General features: G+C 40.8%; 1 non-coding gene across 1 annotated transcript; it reads left to right on the top strand.

Moving 5' to 3' along the window:
* The first annotated feature begins 14,340 nt into the window (after window positions 1–14,340).
* Window positions 14,341–14,447, top strand: LOC112083154. Its single transcript, XR_002897453.1, has one exon. It is a non-coding gene; the product is annotated as a small nucleolar RNA R71 (small nucleolar RNA).
* Window positions 14,448–16,280: the final 1,833 nt, after the last annotated feature.

Here is a 16,280-nt window from a genome sequence, read left to right as displayed (position 1 = left end):
TCTGTCCTTGGTGACTGAAAACTGCGTCGTTCCTCTTTCTCTCCAACGTATTTGCACTTATCTGCATATAAGACAATAGAAAACAAGAGTGCATGTGGTTTGAAAGAGGATTGGTTAAGGTGGGGAACTAGCTAAAAATGAACTAGCCATTCTGGATCAACAGAGAGTGGTAAAAAGATAAAGGAGTCCTGAATGTATGATTCGTTTCCCTGGTCTAATGCTTCAATGAGAAAATTAAGTCCAAATTAAGTCCAAATAAAACAGAGCTAGTGTATCCCTTCATCTAAATCGAAATCATTCAAATTCCTCTAGGGTACTTCGTTTCAAATGTGCTTAGTTACCACCTAGTCTAGTCCTAAATCATGAATGAGCATGTCACTAGGAACAGTCTATAGCACACAGTCAACTATCATTGATTCATGTTCACCATTCCCTTTTAAACGTATTTTGTTTTGAAAACCGATTTTGAAAAACTTTAAAGAAAATGCAAAAAGTATAGATAATGCAAGACTCATGAAAGAAAAGTGGTTAGAAAGGGATGAAATCCTCCCCCAGACTTAAATCACACTGTCCTCAGTGTGAAACAAGTCGAGATTGGATGAGAAAAATGCATAAATAATCGAATTGGTAAGGACAAAGAGAACTTACCTGGATCCGGGATGCTGGTGGAGATGAACCGGATTCATTCGAAGGGGTTTGGGAAGGTGATTAGGTGGTGATGAAGGTGGTGGAGGGTGATGAATGAGGTGGACTGGGGATTGGTGAGGTGAAACGAGGTGAAAGGGGTGGTTTGGGGTCGGGTTTGATGTCAACGACCAAGTGCCGTGGTCAGGGGCTGCACGACCGCGGCAATCAAGCACTTGGCCGCGGTCAAGACTACGCGACCGCGGCGGACGGTAGGTTTCCCGCAGTCTGAACACTTGCGACCGCGGGGGCTTATATCGCGGCCTCTTCCTGCTTCTCCTTGGTTCCTGCTGGGCCGAGCAGTCAGGTACCATCCTTCTTTTTGGTTTTTTCGGGTTTTTTTTTGATTTTTTTGGCTTTTTTGTTTTATAAGAAACACCTGAAACTAAGAAAAAAGAAAAAGATCAAAAGAAAAAGAAAGAAAAGTCCTAAAGAAAACAATACCTAAATGGGTTGCCTCCCATTAAGCGCTTCTGTTTTAAGTCGTTTAGCTCGACTTTTGGTGTTGGACCTGACTTATTCCAATGAAGAAGACCTTGTCCTGAGACAAGTCTTTTTCGACATCTCCTTGCTTTGCTTAGCAGGTTCTTCGTCACTCCAAAGTTCTTCTTCAAACTCTTCTGTTGCAGAACGTTTTCCTGCTTTGCTGTTGTATGGAACAGCTTCTGTGAAGACATCTTTGTTGATATTAGCAAATGAAATACTCCGGTTTGGCCAGTCCATTATAGCTCCGGAAGTTGCTAGAAAAGACCATCCGAGAATCAATGGATATGTTGCATCTCTCGTTTCAACAATGTAGAAGTCGACAAGCACTATGCAATCCCCTATTCTCAAAGGAATTTCATGAGCTATTCCTTGAGGTGTTGCATTTGAATCATCAGCTAGACTAATTTTTGCTCTAGTCCTGCGCAGGTGTTTGATACCAAGTCTCAAAGCAATTGCCTTGGACATCATGTTAAGACAAGCTCCAGAATCACATAGCACGTTTTTAAATATCTCTCCTCTAATAGAACAAGAGATAAGAAACTGACCTATACCTTCTATTTTATGAAGTGTTCGAATAGGTTTACCTCTTCTGGCATGATTGAACAAGTCTTCTATCTCAAGGATTGATTATTTGCTCTCACAGAAGTAGTGGCCTATCATGAAGTCCTTGCAAGCTTTGGCAAACGTGATTCCTTCAGGTAAATTTCGAACCACATCATTGAATTCATCGAGCTTTTCTTTGCTGATTTTGTTGGTGTAGTGGCTGCAGTCTTCTGGATTTTTGAGGTGAATCGCATAGACAGCTGCTTCTGGTGTTGTCATGTATCGAGCTCTCATAAAATATCTATGGATATCCTCTTTAGACTCCTTGCAGTACCTGAAAAAGACTTGCAAACGACCAAGTTTCCAGATTTCATCAAAGCTTAAATGAGCAGGGAATGACCTGACTACGTTGTTGAACTCCATTAGTTTTTCTCTACTGATGTTGTTGGTGATCCATTGAATTTCTCCTGAGTCGTCTTCTGAGGAATATCCTGCGTTTGGATCTTCTACAAACAACCCATACTCTTCATCTTCAGAGTATTGCTCTTCATACTCATCTTCACAAGACAAAGCCATGTTGCAAGGCCATGACTTGTCCTCTTCTTCAGATCTTTGGGTGCTTATGGAGCAAACCAGTTGTTGTTGAAGTGGTTTAGTCATCCCAGGAGGTGTACCAGACGTACAGATGCTTGTATGAGCTGAACGGGACTGTTTTGGAACGTTTTTACGGTTGGCCTTGACTGCAGGTGACGCGACCGCGGGAAGCGACCATGGGCCGCGGGCAGACCCATCACGACCGCGGGGAACGCCTGTTGGCCGCGTTGGAGCAACTATTCTCATTGCCTCCGAGTTGCTCTGCTGCTGTTGCTTCCTCCTTTGCCTCCTTGGTGGTCTCCTGGGTCTTCTGGCTTGATGTACTTCCTCTCTGGGCTTGAGTCTTTAGTTTTGGTTGTTGGAATCTGCTCTCCAAGTCCTTGCATGATCTCCTCAACCTTTTCTTCAACTTCATCAAGAGCATAGACTACTTTTTCCATGGTTGAGTCAAGCTCTTCGGTTTTGTCGATGACTTTGTAAACCTTCTCTGAAACTTCGACTGTAAAGTCATAAGACTCGTTCTTAGCTTCGTTTAGGGCTTTGTCCACGTCATCAAGTTTGAAATCCAGGTCCATGACTTTGTTTTTGGTGTTGCGAAGCTCTTAGTTGTACTTTGCTTGCTCTTCCTCCATGCTGTTGAACCTGTTAGCAATCATAGCTGCATCCTTGGTTGCACGTTCTTCTATTGAATTGACTTGTGAGGCTAGGTTATCGATTTTTTCATTGAAAAGTTTCGATATCCCATCAATCCTTTCGTTTAGAGCAGTTGTTGCGGTTGCTTGAGCTTCTATGAACTGTCTGATCACGCCTTCGAGCTGACTTAGTCTGTTGCTGAGCTGGACGTTCTCATCTTGCTGGAGAACTTGGTGAGGTAGGCGATACATAGAGTATCTAGGGTTTGCCATCTGAGGTGCGTAGGGCTCCTTCTGGAACGTTCTGTAGTCTTCGGGTTGAGTTTTTTCGTAGAGATCGCGTAGATGCTTCTCTCTGCGTCTGGTGGCTTGAGGAGTGTTATAGAAACCTTCCTCATTTTGTTTATTTCGATTTATAGGATCCATATCTTCTGAAATGGAAACAAAATAACCGAAAAATGGAAAATTTCAGAAAAGGGGGTTCTAGAGTCGATTTACTAACTTTTCTCGGGGTTTTGCAGAAAAGAAAACGCGTTCCTTCCCCGGCAACGGCGCCAAAAACTTGATGCGTGCTCGTGTCAACTACGTGAGGGAACAAGTTTTACCCTTAACAAAACAAATGAAAGCCGCAAGTGCACAGCTAATCAGTTGTAGTATTTAGGGATCGAATCCACAGAGATTTGTGTGCCTAGTATTCTTCTACGGTTTTTAACTTTATGTCTAGACTAAATTGGTTTTAAAGGTTGGTTGTTTTTCTTGCGAATTAAACTAAAACAAAAGAAAGCAAATAAATCTATCCTAAAAAGCAGGTAAAGAAAATCGAATGAAATGCAAATGGAATAAGTAAAATATCGAACTAAACAAAAATAAGGCAAGTAAAATATCGCATGAAAGGTAAATAAAGCAAGTAAATAACGAACTAAGGAAATTGAATAAAGGGACTACCCCCAATGCCAATACCGCACCACCTCGCCCTCTAATGCGACGAGCAGATGCTTTCAACACCCCATGGTTTAGGCACATAGCGAATTACCTAGCAGCTGATGTAGAACCACCACAATTCTTTGGTTATAGGAAGAAAAAGTTCCTGAAAGACATAAGACATTATTTTTGGGATGAACCCTATCTCTATAAGAGATGTGCTGATGGGTTATTACGAAGATGCGTGGCTGAAGAAGAGATGGAAGGAATTTTATTCGGATGCCATAGCTCGTCTTATGCAGGACACTTTGCAACTTTTAAAACTGCTTCAAAGATCTTACAAGCTGGTTTTTGGTGGCCTACTTTGTTCAAAGATACTCAAGCTTATATATCGCGATGCGATAAATGCCAAAGGATGGGCAACATAAGCAAAAGGAATGAGATGCCTCAAAATTTTATTCTCGAAGTCGAAATTTTCGATGTCTGGGGAATAGATTTTATGGGACCCTTTCCTACTTCTTTTGGAAACCAATACATCTTCGTAGCAGTAGACTACGTCTCTAAGTGGGTTGAAGCAGTCGCTAGCCCCACCAATGATGCGAAAGTTGTCATGAAGCTGTTTAAATCTGTGATATTCCCGCGTTTTCGAGAATCTTCTTAGAAAGAATGGAGTACACATAAAGTTGCTTCGCCATACCATCCGCAACCCAGCGGTCATGTAGAGATCTCAAACAGAGAAATCAAGTCGATTTTGCAGAAAACACTGCAGTTCATCGCAGATTGGTCTACAAAGCTTGACGACGCATTATGGGCATATCGAACAACATTCAAGACACCGTTAGGAACAACACCATTCAATCTAGTTTATGGAAAAGCATGTCACCTTCCAGTAGAACTCGAGTATAAGGCGCAATGGGCTATCAAGGAGATGAACATGAATCTGAAAACAGCTGGAGAAAGAAGACTACTTCAACTTCACGAGTTAGAAGAAATCCGACACAACGCTTATGAAAACTCGAAGATCTACAAGGAGAAGACTAAAGCATATCATGATAAGAAAATTATTCATAGAACTTTTGCTCCTAACGATAAAGTTCTTCTTTTCAATTCTCGTCTTAGGCTTTTTCCAGGAAAATTACGTTCAAGATGGTCAGGACCAATCACGATAAAGGAAGTCAAGCCATATGGAGCCATTGTCCTGTGGGACAGAACCGGAAACTCATTTACAGTGAATGGACAGCGTGTAAAGCCATATTTGGCTGAAGAAACCGAAGACGAGAGAGAAGTGATGTTTTTGATTGATCCATCATCGGCCAATGATGAGATCAATGAGTGTCACGACTCCGGTTAAGTCTAATCGAACCACAATGTCAAGCTAACGACTTGAAACAAGCGCTTAGTGGGAGGCAACCCACTTGGTATTTTATCTATTTCCCTTTGACCTTTATTTTCTATTTCCATTGCTTTGTTTCTATTTCATTTAATTTCAGGTTTTCAATAAGGAAGAATAAATAAAAAAGACGAGCAGCACTCTCCAGCACGATAAGTTCACTTAAACATTTCAACATTTCTATTTTCTTTACCATTCTTTCCAAGATTTATCACACTGAGGACAATGTGAAATAAGTCTGGGGGAGGATGTTCATCCGTTACTAATGAAATTTGATTTGTTTTGAGTTTGTTTTGGACACATAAAATTTTTCAAAAAGTTTTTCATAAAATTTTTCAAAAATCGTTTTCTAAAATTTTTTTCAAAAGTTTTCAAACCCGGAACACAATAAACAATACTATGATGAATTAGACCAGTGTGCTTCTACGCTATTTCTTCGTTTTTTGCTCTTATTGTGATTTAGGCCTAGACTAGGCGGTAGCTAAGTACTTGCATTACGAAATCCCACCAGATGACTTCTATTCATGGAGATTCTTTCTGACAGGATATACTAGCTCATTTTATTTGACCTTAATATTGACATTTAATTTTCTCATCATTGATTTTAGGCAGGCACCGACATACACATCTAGGACATCTTTTACCCTCACTTTTACCACTCTTTGTCGTCCTAGATGACCAGTTTATCTTTATCTGGTACCATACCCTAAACCCAAAACCCTTGTTTTCAATCCTCGTGCATTCTCTCTTTAGTTTATATCAGCAGATATGTGCAAAAACGTCGGAGAGAAGAGGAGCGACGCAGTTTTCAGTCACTCACAAAGGAGACTGAATGGAATTGGGAAGGAAGAGTATCAGAAACATCAAGAAGCTTTACAAGACAAATCTTAACTGGTAATTTCGTGCTCTCTAAGACTCTATATCTAAAGGCGTTCCCTCTCTTTAAAAAAAAATAAAAAAAAAATAAAATTTAAAAGAGAGAGGGAAAAAAAGCCTAATGAGTCCTAGATTGTCGAAATTTGTGGAGCAAGAAGAATCTACTAAGCGTTTATAGAGCTATGTTTTTGAAAGATTTACAAAAATCTAAGTCTGGGGGAGTTAGGAGAGAACCTGAGGAAGAAGGCCAGTAATCTATGGCAAGAAGAAAGTGACTGAAAACTGTGGATACCAACAGCTTCACTCTCTCTTGCGGTTTTGCATAATATCTTGCATCCTCCATATTCTTTAGGTAACCCTAAACACCTAAGCTCCACCACTTAAATAGCCTTAATGCCAAACGCCGTCTACCCTGAATAATGTCTTTGATGAGAATTCACCATTAAACTTAATGAATGTAGAGAGCTAGTTGACTGGAAGTCAGATCTAAGTGTGTAGATTTTCGCATGATGGATTAACGGACTAGTTTGCTTGTATTTTGGTGAGAATTTTCTAGACTAGATCCAATTAGATGTTTCACGACAAGTTATGGTTTAGAAGGACGGTCACTGAGATATTGTTTAGTTCCTGCGATTTTTCAAAAATTTCTTTCCTGACTTAAGTTTGTTTGAGGACAAACAAAAAGGTAAGTATGGGGGAGTTGATAACACCGTATTTTGACCACTTTTATGGATCATAATTGTATCTTATGCAGGTGTTTTAACTCTGTTTTCAATGGTTTTTAAAGTGTCTTCAATGTTTTAGAGTTTCAAAAGACTTTACAGGAAACTTGGGCAAAAGATATGCAATTTGGAACCAATGAGCAATTTTGGATAAATGCAGACCATCAGAAGTATGACAAGCAATGAAGACCTTCTCACCGTCTGATCACCCCCAAAATTTGAGACAACATAGAGGATCCAACCAGCTTTCTAATGCACTTGATTTGGAGACAATCAAACGGTTAGATCTTCAGATACTCCCGATGCAAGAATGACAGAAAATGCAGTTCCGGAAGAGAGCAAGTGCCGGGACCGCGGCCAACACCCATTTTCCCGCGGGTAGAGCCACCGCGACTGCGGACTTTGGTCGTTCACTTTCCCGATGACTTAATTAAATCCCAGATCAATTCCCTTCGTGTTTTTTGAAGCCCTAAGTGTCCAGAACCATCCCAGAAGCTATAAATACCCCCTTTAGGTCATTCCTAAAGGTGTCTAGACGACATAAGATAGAAAGAGAGAGAGACACACCCCATGGTTTAGGCAAAATGCTAAGACTCTAGAGCTAGAGTACGGCGGTATGACTACGTCACTGTCGTGATCATAACTAATTGTTTCTCGCAACCCTGACCAGTAGGTTTCCACTCTAGCCCTGGAAGGGAGAGAACGCAAGAGCTGCACAAGACTCGTCAATACTCACGATCTCGCCGCAGGTAGGTTTCCACTCCTACGGAAAAATCGCCTGTTTCACTCTAGGGCTGATACTTAATGAACACTAACTATCTAGATCAGATACTAGGTGATCAATCAAGCATACATGCAATAAGAACAAGAATAAACAGAGAACAGGTCGAAATCCCAGATCTATAAACCTAGATGTTTTAATCGATTATAAGAGCCCCTTTCGGGAACCCTAAGCCCAACTCGGGATCTACTCAGACATGGCTGAGTTCGACATCATCATTGGTTTTAATAAAAGTAATGAAAAACAGTAAAGAAAAGAGATAAAGAAAGCTTCTCTATTGAAGAACTCGGACTTGAACAATCTTCTACAAAAATCTCATAAAAACGGCTAAAGGAAAAGGGTTTCTGTAAAGTATGAAAAGCTCTCTCTAAAAACGACCTAAATGACATGTATTTATAGTCTCCAATACTCCATGGTCTCTAGGGTTCCGGAATTGAGGCTGAGAATGACTTTGGGCTTCAGATAAGTGGGCTTTAAGTCAGAGGTTGAATGCCGCGGTCAGGAGTGTAGTGACCGCGGCAATTGGCTTGTTGGCCGCGGTCGGGAAGCTTCTGACCGCGGCAAATAGCTTGTTGGCCGCGGTCGCGTGAGTTGCTGGCCGACTCCGTGTGGCTCCGGGGCTAATGGAATATCTTGAGATCCAACCGTTGGAATGTCTCCAAACCAAGTGTATTTGAAAGCTGGTTGATTCTTCTATAAGTTATCCAATTTTGAGGGTGATCAGACGGTGAGAAGGTCTTCGTCTCTCCATGAGAGTTATGACGGTCTGCAGTTATCCAAAAGAGTCTTTTTGTTCCATTTTGTGCCTCTTTATCCCAAATTACCTGAAACGTCTTTTAAAATCCGGAAACATAGAAATCCTTTGAAAAGCTTTGAAAATGGAGTAAAAACACCTGTAAAAGATATTAAAATGATCCATAAAAATGGTCAAAATCCGGTGTAATCAACTCCCCCAGACTTAGTATTTTGTTTGTCCTCAAACAAAACAAAGGCTAAATCTCGGCGAGAGGTTTGAAAACGCAGGAACTAAACAAAATTTCAGAGACCAAACTTCTAGACCAATATCAATCAGTATGCATCAATCGGGAATAGCCTAGAAAATTCTCACTAGCAGTACAGGCATAACTAGTCCGTTAATCCGTCATGCAGAAATCTATGCACTAAGATCTAACTTCCAGTCAACTAGCTCTTAACATTCATTAAAAATCTCGGTGGTTCTCATCAAAGAAAATCTAGGCAAGGCAATCTAGGCTAGTTGTAAAGAAGGATTATTTGGGGGTATGGCTTAAAGTGCTTAATGGTTACCTGAAGATCTGGAGGATGCAGGACATTATGCAAAACCGCAAGAGAGAGTGAAGCTGTTGGTATCCACAGTTTTCAGTCACTTTCTTCTTGACATAGATTCGTGGTATTCTTCCTCAAGTTCTCTCCAAACTCCACAGACTTAGATTTTTGTAAATCTTTCAAAACAATAGCTCCTTAAACGAATAGTGGTTGCTCTTTGCTCCATAAATTTCGACAATCTAAGACTCATTAGGCTTTTTGTTTCCCTTTCTCTTTTCACGTTTTTTTTTTTTTTTTTTTTTTTTTAAGGAAAGGGAACACCTTTAGATATAGAGTCTTAGAGAGCACAATTTACCAGTTAATATCTGTCTTGTAAAGCTTTATTATGTTTCTGATACTCTTCCTTCCCAATTCCATTCAGTCTCTTTTGCGAGTGACTGAAAACTGCGTCGCTCCTCTTCTCTCCGACGTTTTTGCACATATCTGCTGATATAAACTAAAGAAAGAATGCATGAGGATTGAAAACAAAGGTTTTGGGTTTAAGGTATGGTACCAGATAAAGATAAACTGGTCATCTAGGACGACAAAGAGTGGTAAAAGTGATGGTAAAAGACGTCCTAGATGTGTATGTCGATGCCTGCCTAAAATCAATAATGAGAAAATTAGATATCAAAATTAAGTCCAAATAAAATGAGCTAGTATATCCTGTTAGAAAGAATCTCCATGAATAGAAGTCCTCTGGTGGGAGTTCGTAGTGCAAGTACTCTAGCTACCGCCTAGTCTAGTGCTAACCACAAATGAGCTATCATGCATAGTGTAGAAGTGTGCAGGTCTAAATCATCATAGTTTTGCGTCAAACATTCCTGAAAAATACTTAATGTCGAATAGGTTACATATTAAAATTTAAAAAGTACTTGAAATTTAAAAGCAAAGGCAGGAAAATAATTAGTACGGATAGACATCCTCCCCCAGACTTAAATCACACTGTCCCCAGTGTGAAAAAGTTGGTGAGAAGATGGTGAATAAAAGCAAAATAAGATAAAATAAGATAAAAGAAAAGAAAATGATGATAGAACCGTGATGGTAGTGAAGTGCTGGTCAATCACTCATCCTCTGAAGTGTCGTCTGTGAACTGGTGCTGCTCTTGTAAGAAGGTGACAACGCGCTCAAAGCGTCGTCCCTGTCTCTCAACTCTGCGCTCCAGATCGGAATGAGTGTGTGATGATGTGGATGATGAGGTGTGGCCTGTCTGAATAGATGGCTGAAAATGAGCACGGGCCGCAGCTGCATCACGCCTCGCCTTGGCCACTATGTACTGGCCAATGGTGAATGGTAATCGAGGTATGGATGGCAGAAAATCATCGGATTCCGGAGTCCATCGAGGGCGTCCTCTGTTGCACAATCTCGGGATAGATGATGAAGGTAAGCGGACTCGGTGCTCCTCAGTGCCAGTGCAATATTTGTAACCAAACCTGTCTGGATCGAAAGCGGCACGAGAGATTGTGTGATCGCGAGAGAGATAAAGTAGATCATACCAGACATCGGGAAGTGGATCATCAGATGAGAAATCGAATCTTACAGTCTGTAGTATCGCTGTAATAGCACACCCGAAGGCTAGAGTAGCGTCATCGCAATCATGTAAATCATGCTTCACCTTTACCATATTCTGCGATATGATCCAGGCAAAGCAGGCAAGTCGTGGGTCATCCATAAACGGAATCTGAAGTGTAATGAGCTCAGTCTTCAAGACACCTCCCATGTTGGCTCTAGAGAAGATCGTGTGTGCTAAAAGTTTGTGCACAACTCTCTCTGCTGGGTGGCTAAGAAGGGCTGACTTAGATCTCCCACTATCGTAAGATCCATGACCCATCTCTCTCCATAGGTTAAGATCAGGTTCATCTTCAAGGTAAATGCCATCAGTGTATGGAAGCTTAAGAGCTTCACAAACCTTGGAAATTGTGAGAGAATAAGGCTGTCCACGGATAGAGAATGACAAGATGCCATCTGATGCTCTAGGGTTCCTCCTCTTTGTGTGGTGGAGTGTAACTGTCGCTAAAAGCTCACGGACTAGCTCAGGATAAGTCGGAAGGTTCAGCTCCAAGTAGGGTCTCAGTTTAAGTGCATCGATGTACCAGATCACATCCTCTCTGATTCCAAGCATCTCGAGTGTATGATAATCAATGCAAGGCGTGGGTTTGATGTTCAGCTTCTTGAAACGCCTTGCATAGTCCACTCTCGGGTTTGTCTCCCTCCCAATGTATCGAATCTGTGGTGGTTCGGGAGGTGCTCGTGTTTCTCTTGAATGCTGGAGCAATCTCATCACATAGCTTCTTCTTCTCGGTCTGGCTTGGTTCAGCATGTACTCTCCTAGAGTAGCATCGTCGGGAATATCATAGGAGCTGCCACCAGTTCGACGGCTCCTTCGGGATCTGGTTTCATCCATTTTCTGCAAAATGAAATGATTCTTGGAAAAAGAGTGAATTTTGGATGCTAATTTTAACACATTAAGATCTGTTATACTAATACTAGTATAAAGAGATTAATTAAAATTATTAGCAAACAAAATTGATATTAAATCAGAGAAATCAAGTAGTTCATGACTAAATTTGGATTTTTGATGTTCTCAACATAGAAATCTTCTAAAAATCGGTTTTTATGAGCAATTTCCATGTGAATTCTAAAGATTACCCAATACTAATCACTAATCACACAAGATTAAATCAAATTCATTAATTTGCTGTTCCAAATTCGATTTTTATGAAGCATGAAGAATCCAAATTTCAAAAATCTCAATTCCTCTTAAGCTAGGTGCTAAAATCGATTTTTAGATAACCTAAATGGATAATCTATCATTCTCAAGCTATTTCCACCATCAATAGACCAAGATTCTGGGTTTTTAAAGAAAACCCTAAGTTCAAAATCGAGTAAGAATGGTGAGTTTGAGGTTCATACCTTGCTGGAAAGAGAGAATTGATGGCAGAATTGAAATCAGCTTCGAAAAAGAGTGAGGTTTGAGCCAAAAATCTCTTAAAAAGCTTAAAAATTGAAAATGTGTTCTTTCACCTAAATCTCTAAGTCTTTTGGAAGAGAAGAGAAGAAAGAGTTTTGATCCAAAAAGTTTGTTTCTTTTCTATAAAAAGCGTTTTTGAAGCAAAAACGGAAAATTTCTGGAAATTTTTAAGTTTACGGGAACTTACCTTTTCTTGTTTGCACATTAGGAAAGTTTAAAACTTACGGAGGATCTTTTCGGGTCTTACCGGGAACATTTCGGGAAATACCGGGAATCACCAGGCAAAACCGGGAATCACAGGCAACACCGGGAAGCGGCAGAAATCCGCGGAATCATCTCAACGACCAACGGCCGCGGTTAGGAGACGCGCGACCGCGGTGGCTGAGGGCTCGGCCGCGGTCACATTTTCGGCGCCGCGGTCGATGCACTCTTGGCCGCGGTCAGGTCTGTTGCGACCGCGGGTCTTCCTCCTGCGTCCTATTGTCCAATCTTCTCGTCTTTGCCGGGCCGAGCAGCTAAAGACCTACCTTTTTCTTATTGGTTTTTCTAATTTTCTGATTTTTTTGTGTTTTTTTTTGTTTTATAAAATACCTAATACTTAAAAAGAAAAAGAAAGCATAAACTCAAAAAGGGAAAAGAAAATTAAAAGAAAGAGTACCTAAATGGGTTGCCTCCCATTAAGCGCTTTTGTTTTAAGTCGTTTAGCTCGACGTAAGCATGAGGAATCTGGCTGATTTGAATGGCACTCCACTTGATGTGACTTTATCACTTCTGGTTGGTGGAGGTTTTACTTCTTCTTCTTGAAGAGAAGTCTTCTTACTTTTAATCTTCTTTCGGACTTTAATGTTGTTCAGAACCCTTTTTGTGTTTTCGATCAGCTCCTGTATTTGATCCTCACTAGTTTCTGTTGCGTCCGGTGGAATGATGATCTTGATCTTTGCAAAGGCTTTCGGCTTCTCCTTTTCTTTCTCTTTTGGCCTGTTTCCTTTACTTGGAAATTCATCTAAGATAGTACGATAATACCTTTTTCTGTCCACATTGAGGAAAACAGCATGCCGGTTTGCGTGATCGATTATTGCTCCTACTGTAGCTAGGAATGGTCTCCCGAAAATGAGTGGCCTCTCCTTGTCTTTATCCATCTCCAAGACTTGGAAATCTGCTGGAACAATCTTATCTCCCACTAGAACTTGTAGATCATGAATCGCCCCTTCAGTATCTTTTTGAGATGAGTCTCCAAAGATAACCTTAACCGTCAATGTCCTTAAGGTTTTTATGCCCAATCTTTCGGCAAATGCCTTAGACATGATATTGACATTGGCTCCGGAATCGCACAAGCAGTCTGTAAACTTGATTCCTGAAATGAAACACTGGAAAACAAAACGTCCCGGATCATCGGCTTTGGTAAGCCTTTGAAACGGTGATCGTTCGGGTACCTTAAACGGTGGCTGCTTGGGATCGATGTCCTTGTACAGTGGTACAAAGATTGGGGTTTCTTCTTTCTTTCCATCGGTTCCGGACTCTTCTTGGGCAATGTTGTTATGGCGTTGCAAAACTTCTTAGGGTTATCTTCAACTCTTCCTGGAAGAACTCCACTTTGCCTCTTCATAGAGTCGGCTGTTTGGGCGACTTGCACATCTAACTTCTTTACGTGCGAAGATAAAGATTCAAACTTACCATTCAGATCATTGTACATGCAGTCCACTTTCACGTTCACGTCTTTAGACGCTTTTTCGTTCGTCATAACGAGCTGTTGGATTGACTGTTCAAGTCTACCGATTTGTGAAGCTAGCTGGTTCGTCGTGACTCCCTGCTGTTATACAAATTGATTGTTAAAACCCGTACCTTGGTAGTTATATGGCTGTCGCGGTTGATATGGTACTATTCCTCCAAAGTTTCCACCTTGAAACTTGTTTTGGAATGATTTTTGCTGAGGTGGGTAGTACTGATCTTGAGGGTTCTCCACATTTGGATTGCGGTAAGAGAGATTGTTGTAATTTACATTCCGAAAGTTGTTGTTGAAGTTGTTGTTGGAGCGATTTTGGTATGGCACCAGTGCTCCTACGTAGTTCACATCTTCTTCTTGAAATGCTTGATTAATGTGATCGATATCACTAGGTCCTTCCTCTTCTGCGCCATTGTTGGTTTCACAAGCATGGATTGGGCGATTGTTGCTCTTCAGAAGCTGGCTCACCATGTTCTTCAACTCGGTTATCTCCTTGTTGTCTGTTCCGGCTTGCTTCATCGATCGATCATATTCAGGACAGTCATTGCTATTGGCTTGAGCCAAATTTTCGATGAGGGCTCTTCCTTGGGTTATCGTCTTTTGCCCAAAATCTCCATTGCTAGCTGTATCAAGTGAAAGTTTGTATTTTGGTTGCAAACCTCAGTAAAATGTGCTCAGCAGGCTTGATCCATGAAATCCATGATGAGGGCAATCACGTTCATACTCCTTAAAACGTTCCCAAGCTTCATAGAAAGATTCAGTTGGCCCTTGTTGAAAGGTTGAGATCTTCCTTCTCAAATTGTTCGACCTTGACTTAGTGTAGAAGTGGTTCAAGAAAGCAGTTTTACATTCTTCCCAATTAGTAATCGGTCCTGCAGGCAAAGACTTCAACCAACGGTGAGCTTTATCTGCTAATGAAAAAGGGAACAACTTACACTTTAAATAGTCAGGTGGAACTTGGTTTGTTCTCATCATGCTGCAAATTTCTTCAAAAAGCTCGATATGGTCCATTGGGTGCTCAGAAGGAACTCCATGGAACTGGTTTTGCTTCACCAATGAGATGATTTGAGGCTTGACTTCAAACTCATTCCGGTTTGGAAATGGTACTTGAATCGCAGATCGATTCTGAAAATTTTGAGAAGGTGCATCAAAGTCAGCTATGCGATGGTTCCTGGCTTGTCTTCGGTGTTGATTTGCTGGCGGAATGGGGTGGTGAATGCGTTCATTCGGCTGCATTGCTGGGTTGTCACCATCGGCTACATTGATGGGTGGATCAAGGTCTTCACGTCCTTCTCTCTCTCGGTTCTGTTGGTTTCTTGGAAGAACCTCATCCTCCTCTCGATCTTGTCGAGCATGATCACCTTCTATGTGATCATTCTCTTCGTTTTCTCCATGTTCGGACCCTTCTTGGTCCATATTTAAATTTCGATTAATAGGATCTCCAGGCTGGTCGTCGTTGGCCATTCCTTGCGTTCGTCTAAGTCTTCGAAGTTCTCTTTCGTGTCTGTCTATCTCGTCTAGAATTGGAATGTCTCCTGCAGGTCTACGCCTGGTATTCATGCAATTCAGAGAAAGACAAAAGAAGGGAAAGATAGTTCAGAAAAACTTTAAGAAAGAACTAGAGATCAGGTGTCTAGAACAGAAGTTAAAACAAGAAAAATAGCAAAAGGCAGCGAAACAAATCCTCGGCAACGGCGCCAAAAACTTGATGGTGGTGTGTTGTGGGTGTCAAGTTTTACCCTAATTGAAATCAATAGCCGCAAGTGCACAGCTGATCGATTGTAGTACTTAGGGATCGAATCCACAGGGAAGGAGGATCTTTTCCTGCAAAAAGCCTTTGATATAAGTTAAAGTAAAGAAGTCTAGAACAAAAACGGTTTAGTGGGGGTTTGGTAGTGTGTTTAAAATCTAAAAACGAAATATTAAAAGAGAATACGGAATTTAAATGACGTGATAACTAAACTTAATGAAAATGACTAAAAATGATAAAAACGGATATTCTTATGCTTAAATGAAAATGAACTAAAAAGGAAAGACAATATTGAACTAAAGCTTGAAAGAAAATCGGTGTAAATCAATGGAGAAGAAAGCGTTGAGGTTCAGGGAAGTTTTCTCAGGGGTACGAACGATTCAAAACATTGCTAGAGAGTAAATTTTGTAAGATCTTAGCTTAAACTTTTCGAACTGAAGTCACGGACGTATGAATACGCCACTGTCGTGATCATAGACAACTATCTCTCTCAACCCTGACCAGTAGGTTTCCACTCTGGCCCTGGAAGAGAAGAGATGCATTATGTTTAAGACTCTTCCTAATTCACAAATCGCCCATAGGTAGGTTTCCACTCCTATGTTTGTTTTGCTCTCCCAAACTAGATCTGATACCTGATGAACACTTTCGTGTCACCAAGCATCTGGATCAGATTGTAGTTCATGACGCTACTCTCATGCAGTAAAAAAGAATTCAGAAGAAAAAGTTCTAAGATTCAGCTCAATAGCCAATGGAATCCTCACCGTACATATATATCCCCATCGAAAATCCCTTAATCCCAACAATAAAACTACTCAGACATAATGAACGAAATCAAAGACATAATATTAAGAAGTAGAATAGAAACCGAAATTGATAAAGAAAGA

The sequence above is a fragment of the Eutrema salsugineum genome, unplaced genomic scaffold (assembly GCF_000478725.1).
Source record: "Eutrema salsugineum unplaced genomic scaffold, Eutsalg1_0 scaffold_7, whole genome shotgun sequence".
Lineage (NCBI taxonomy): Eukaryota > Viridiplantae > Streptophyta > Magnoliopsida > Brassicales > Brassicaceae > Eutrema > Eutrema salsugineum.
The sequence above is the reverse complement of the archived record's forward strand: the minus strand, read 5'-3'. Positions and strand labels throughout refer to the sequence as shown.